The sequence below is a fragment of the Schistocerca cancellata genome, chromosome 3, assembly GCF_023864275.1.
Source record: "Schistocerca cancellata isolate TAMUIC-IGC-003103 chromosome 3, iqSchCanc2.1, whole genome shotgun sequence".
NCBI classification, from domain to species: Eukaryota; Metazoa; Arthropoda; class Insecta; order Orthoptera; family Acrididae; genus Schistocerca; species Schistocerca cancellata.
Window position 1 is genome coordinate 670,770,460 of NC_064628.1, and position 6,399 is coordinate 670,776,858.

Sequence of the window (6,399 nt, forward strand, 5' to 3'; positions counted from 1 at the left end):
GTAGGATCCTACGGTCTTGGCGTGCATCCGTGCGTCGCTGCGGTCCGGTCCCAGGTCGATGGGCACGTGCACCTTCCGCCGACCACTGGCGACAACATCGATGTACTGTGGAGACCTCACGCCCCACGTGTTGAGCAATTCGGCGGTACGTCCACCCGGCCTCCCGCATGCCCACTATACGCCCTCGCTCAAAGTCCGTCAACTGCACATACGGTTCACGTCCACGCTGTCGCGGCATGCTACCAGTGTTAAAGACTGCGATGGAGCTCCGTATGCCACGGCAAACTGGCTGACACTGACGGCGGCGGTGCACAAATGCTGCGCAGCTAGCGCCATTCGACGGCCAACACCGAGGTTCCTGGTGTGTCCGCTGTGCCGTGCGTGTGATCATTGCTTGTACAGCCCTCTCGCAGTGTCCGGAGCAAGTATGGTGGGTCTGACACACCGGTGTCAATGTGTTCTTTTTTCCATTTCCAGGAGTGTATTACATGAAGGACATTGGGGCGTGGTACTGACTAAACAGCTGGCCCGCAAACATCTCTACTGGCGCGGGACGGATCGCTCAATTGCGGACACCATAGCCTCCTGTACGACGTGCCAGGAACACCAAGCAGCATCGCCTAAGAAACATTTTCCGTGGCCCGCGGCAGAAAAACCATGGTCTCGGTTTCACATCGGCTATGCAGAACCCTTCCTCGCCCACTACTGGTTAATCGTCGTCGACTCCACGATGGGTTTTCCTTACGTACCACAGATGATGTCCACAACCTCAGCAGCAACAATTCAATCCTTAGCGCGCATTTTCGCAATCTAAGGGCTCCCCAACTCGATGGTATCAGACAATGGGCCCCAATTTTCCTCTGCGGAATTTAAGACATTTTGTACATTAAATGGTATCCAGCTGGTACACATGGCGCCATTCCACCCGGCCTCGAATGGGCTCGCTGAGCGGTTCGTGCGAACATTTAAGGCACAAATGGCAAAGCCAACTACCCATTATGCTATGCCTGCTGCTCTGTCATTGTTCTTGTCTTCTTACAGATGTCAACCGAAGGAGGGTGGATCACCAGCAGAACAAATACATGGAAGACAGTCACGATCCACACTATCGTTACTGCAACCACAAGACAGGCAGGAGCAGCAACCCCCTCTGTATCCGACGAAAGATCACCCCGATGAGAAAGTATGGGTCAATGTACATACACTGGGGCGTCCACATTGGATACCAGGCGTGATCGCTCATGACAAAGGGAGGACAATGTACGCGGTAATCTGCACTGGAGGCGTCGTTCATATCCGACACCAAAACCAAATCCGGTCACGAAGGGACAACGACCTCTCACCTCAATCTCTAACTCCACTGTTTCAGGTCACACCGGGGAGAACGTCCACAACCCAGCCATCACGGAGCTACGCCCTGCAGCACCAAGCCGTCAGGAATGGGAAACACTGATGGACGTGGATTCTCGCCCAGGCTCTCCTCTTCCAGGTATCGAGGCAATGGACACTGATCCGGACGAATGCCTTAACCTCGGCATCTCCGTCCTCGTGGAGGGGGAGGAATGCCGTGGCGCGCCCAGCCACGCAAATACAACGGGCGGCTACCGATGCAGAATAAGCCGCACCTGCAACATAGTTCCGGCGCGTTCCGCCAACCGGCACTAGAGGCGTTTCCCGCCAAACATGAAAGCGGCAGAGGAATACACACGCGCGCGACCCCTTTTTCCGACGCGGATGGTAATACGATGACATCACCATCCGCCAATCGGGTATCGCCAACGGCCGCCAATCCCCACGACAGAATCCGCGGAGGAAGACTAGAGCCGCCGGGTTAAATAGCCGGCAAGAAAGGAAACAGGCGTCATTCGACCCGCCGCGGACCGCCGCCAGGAGGAAACATCGTCGCAGCCGGATCGACCAGGTGCCCGTCTTCAATACGCCAGTCTTCGACCCGGAAGCGGCGCCCGTCTAACTCCTCGGCATCCGTTGGAGAGCATCAAGAGAGCACTACCAAGGAACGTAAAATCAGTTCAGTTATAAAAGTCAATTTTATTAAGGTTGTATATTCGTGTTTTGATACTAAATTTTTGAACAGGAGAAAAGCCTTTTTATTTTCCAAAGGAGGTTATCTGTTGTAAAATTAAGTGGTGTCCTGGCTACACCTAATAAAGCAAATTTTATTATCACGTGGGTGTTGATCAGTGTATATAACAGACTCCATTCAACATTGTTAGTAATCTGACACCGCAGCCCGGAGACACGAAACTAGGGAATTACTGTCCCAAGCTTAGGCCGTCGTTGAAATCGCATTATGGACGGCTGTGATTGGAGTGGTGCTATGACTGGGAAGCATGATCTTCTGATGAAAGGCGTCGCATTGTATTCAGCGATGATAAACGCTCCCGCATCTTTGGCAAGTTTGGCAGCGACGTAGGATGAGCTCGCATTGCTCAATATTTAGGAGTGGCACAGCAGACGGAAGCTTATTCTCATATCACTGGAAGATCTGTGAAAATGTCTGAGAAAAAGCATTACAATTTGTCCAGCCGGACTGGTACACACTGACAGACATGCATGTAAAATATAGTTATTCTTAGGGAATCGGAAGGAACAGAGCGTCAAAGATAAGCGATGGCCCCGAGACCTGATTTCCAGAGAGTGATAGCGCACTGGATTTATTCTGTCTTCGCAATGGAAATAGTAGTCATGAGCTATTACCAAAACGGAAATCCCAAAGCCCTGACGAAAGAAGAATTATAGAACAGTGATATAATGATAACTAGTACAGCCTGTGATATAGCAGGAGTGCAGTTCCGCTTTCCAATTACCATCACCCGTACCATCATAGTCAAGTTATCATACCATGCGTTGTAATGACTGGGAAAACCGTTGAAAGTGCTAACAGTGCCAAACATGACTTTACTAAACAATATCTTCAACTCCGACCTACTAAATCACTGGGTGATCTTGTAGCATCACACACAGGATGAATTTCCTCGGAACAGGTGCATCTATCAGTACAGAAATAAGAAAACATTATAGCTTCTCGATCCTAAGTATCACAACTAGCAATGTTGAGATGGTTCTGCTGGCAGCTGGCTTCCTCAACTTTTGCTTTAAACCCTAAATTGTCGATCACCCTGAGTTGTCCAAATATCAGGTACCCATGGAGTGGCTTATGAATATAAATAAGGAACAAAAAATGTAACGTAATGACACTGTGAATTTGTATTAAATTATAAGCAGTAAACAGGGACAGCTTATGATGAAACGGATGAGTTCAATGAAGCCAGTGTAGAAGATGGTGACACAAAGTTAGGAAACAAAACAAGAACATCGTGGTCCAGCTCTCATGAGCATGCAAATAATGAAACCTCTACAATGTATAGTTATCAATGAAACAAAAATGTGTAACGAGTTTGTTTAAAAGCGGCCTGAGATAAAACGGCGCGAATGTTCTAAACGAGAGGGGAGTGTTGCGCCACAGAAAGATGTCCTGGGCTAATGAAATATTTGTGAAGTCTCTCCCTGGCCACTGCCGAGCTAAGCCAATGCACCTCATGTGCAACGTCTGCATCGGAACGTAAAACAAGCAGCACTCCCGGAACTACTGATAACGCGGCACGCATCGCTCGAGCGAGGTGTATGAATCGTCAATGAGCAGTATGACCTCACTGGAAAGGTAGCGTAATGTCAATCTGAGTACCATGCACAGTGGAGGAACAACAGGTAAATCACGTAAACCGTACCAGAAACGACTTTCAGCTCACTGATACAGCAGAAAGTAAAGACCTGAAAGCCTGAAAAGAAAAGATAGCACATCACGGCGGGATGAAGAATGCTGGCGGGCCCAGAAAACCAAGTCACATTTGGCAATACTCGCCAAAGGATAAAGATGACATTGCCCCTGACAGACAACTGCAAATACTCGGGCTTCCGAGCCAGTTCCGGGGCAGGACCTGTGATGCCTGACTGCCATTCACCACATTACTTCTGTCTTGGGGCCAGCAGCGGGCCCAGTCATCTGGACTTAGCCGTTGTGAGTCGCTGTCCTCTTCTCCGATGACTTGGAGCCTTCTACCACGTGCTCAATGGAGGCCAAATTGATAGTGTTTGGGGCGCTGTCGATCTATCACTGAACTGTGGAGGAGTGCTAGCTGCTGCATCTCTGAGTGGAGACCAGCGTCCACGGCCATCCTCTGGTGGGAAATACAAGATGCTATCTTCTACGTCTACACGTTCACCCTAGTAAACGGCGTCGTCGAGCTGTCAAGGTTCACTGCCGGACGAGTAACGCCTGCCAACAGCCGGGCCGGCTACTGCGCATGGCTCCTCGTCTGCTGTGTTAGCACCTGTGACCACCCCGACGTCCTCGAGACTGCCGAGGTAAATGTTATAAACCTGCGTGCCGCTTCTGGCGCTGTCACCGCTGTTGTGGAGGAGGTGATTCAGTTGCAGTACGAAACAGAAATCGCTAATTCTGTCTCGTTAGCGCCTCTACGTGCACGACAAGCCGTCGCCTTCATATTCCAAGCTCCATCAGCTGTTAAGAGGCACCCATCAGTCCCGACAGTTCCGGACATTGCAGCAGTAACATTATAACAGACACTTCGTGCTACTGTTTCTGTTCAACCTTCACTTCTATGTACAGATTGCGCAACAGATTCGGTAATTCATACCAGTTTAAACTGTCTTAATTTTACACAAGAAAATGCACTCCATTTAAACTTATGTGCAGAACACAACTTGTCAATTAAATTGTTGTATAAATACTATTATGATTTTATATTTGTATCTGTTCTATGTACGCTACGGTCGCAGGTTCGAATCCTGCCTCGGTCTTGGACGTGTGTGATGTCCTTAGGTTAGTTAGGTTTAGTTAGGTTTAGGTAGTTCCAAGTTCTAGGGGACTGATGACCTAAGATGTTAAGTCCCATAGTGCTCAGAGCCATTTTTGTTTTGTGTAAGTATGTTTGTGGGTATGTCTGTCTGAAATTAAGTCACCTTTCATATGCAAGAGCGAAATGGAGACTTAGCTACATGTAGATCTAGTAAAAACTAAAAAAAAACTCCGTCCGAACAGGTCTTGAAAGCTCCAACGGTACCGACCGGCCGCCGTGTCATCCTCAGATCACAGGCGTCACTGGATGCGGATATTGAGGGGTAAGCGGTCTGCACACAGCTCTCCCGGCTGTATGTCAGTTTTCGAGACCACAGCAGCTACTTCTCAATCAATCAGTTTTGCCTCACAAGGGCTGAGTGCACCCCGCTTGCCAACAGCGCTCGGCAGACCGGATGGTCACCGTAGATCTAGGGTAGGCTGTTTATTTAGTATTGATCCATTTAGAGGAAAGAGCAGCAGGTTCGGTAGTAGCATTTTGAATGTTTTTCATTGACAAGTGACAGCTAACTGTCCATCAGGTTCAAAAGGGCTCTGAGCACTATGGGACTTAACTTCTGAGGTCATCAGTCCCCTAGAACTTAGAACTACTTAAACCTAACTAACCTAAGGACATCACTCACATCCATGCCCGAGGCAGGATTCGAACCTGCGACCGCAGATGTCGCGCGGTTCCAGACCGTAGCGCCTTGAACCGCTCGGCCACCCCGGCCGGCAGTCCATCAGGCATTCCTTCATAACTGAATCAGTGAAAGAGCAGTATTCGGTCGTACTTCAGTGCTATTTACTCAGTCGGTATCATTCATGTAACAACTAACTCGAAGGCGCACGCAATCTCATTTTCTGACTGGTTCCTAAGGTAGTTGTCCTGTAAGCAACTAGCTGCCAATCACTATGGCATTAAGCACTGGGCATAGTCCTGGCCAAAACTTTCTCCCAGATAGTTCTTCTTGTCGCATAAAGGGCTTTTATAGTGCTATACCTCTACCGTCAGCTGTTCCAAACACAGTGATTGCCCAACGCCGTTCAACGAACTTCCTTGTTGTTTCCATCTATGCTGAAGGGTCCGATCGTTTTTCAGGTAGAACATAATGGACTCTAGTAATTTACATATTTAACAATTTCGTACAGCAGTTCCTTTGGTGATTAGTTCGAAGAAATGTTGAATTCGTGCATACATATTGAACTAGAAATAGAGCAGTCCTTCCTATGGTGCTAATAACTGGTTTAGGCACCTTTCAAAAAATTAGTCACCCAAAGGAGACAACGGAATGGTACTGTGTAACATCAACTTTGCCCGTAGCAATTGCCGCATTGGACGAGGAAGAAAGTCTACAAGTTTCTTCAGTGAAGCCATATTTAGCCGAATTCTCCCATTGATAATGCAATACAATAGAGCTACTGTGTTACTGGAATGTTGTTTGCTACGTTTCATCTACTCTTCCAAATAGTCCGAAACGCAGTTTTTTAGATTAATATCTGTTGATGTAGGGGGCTAT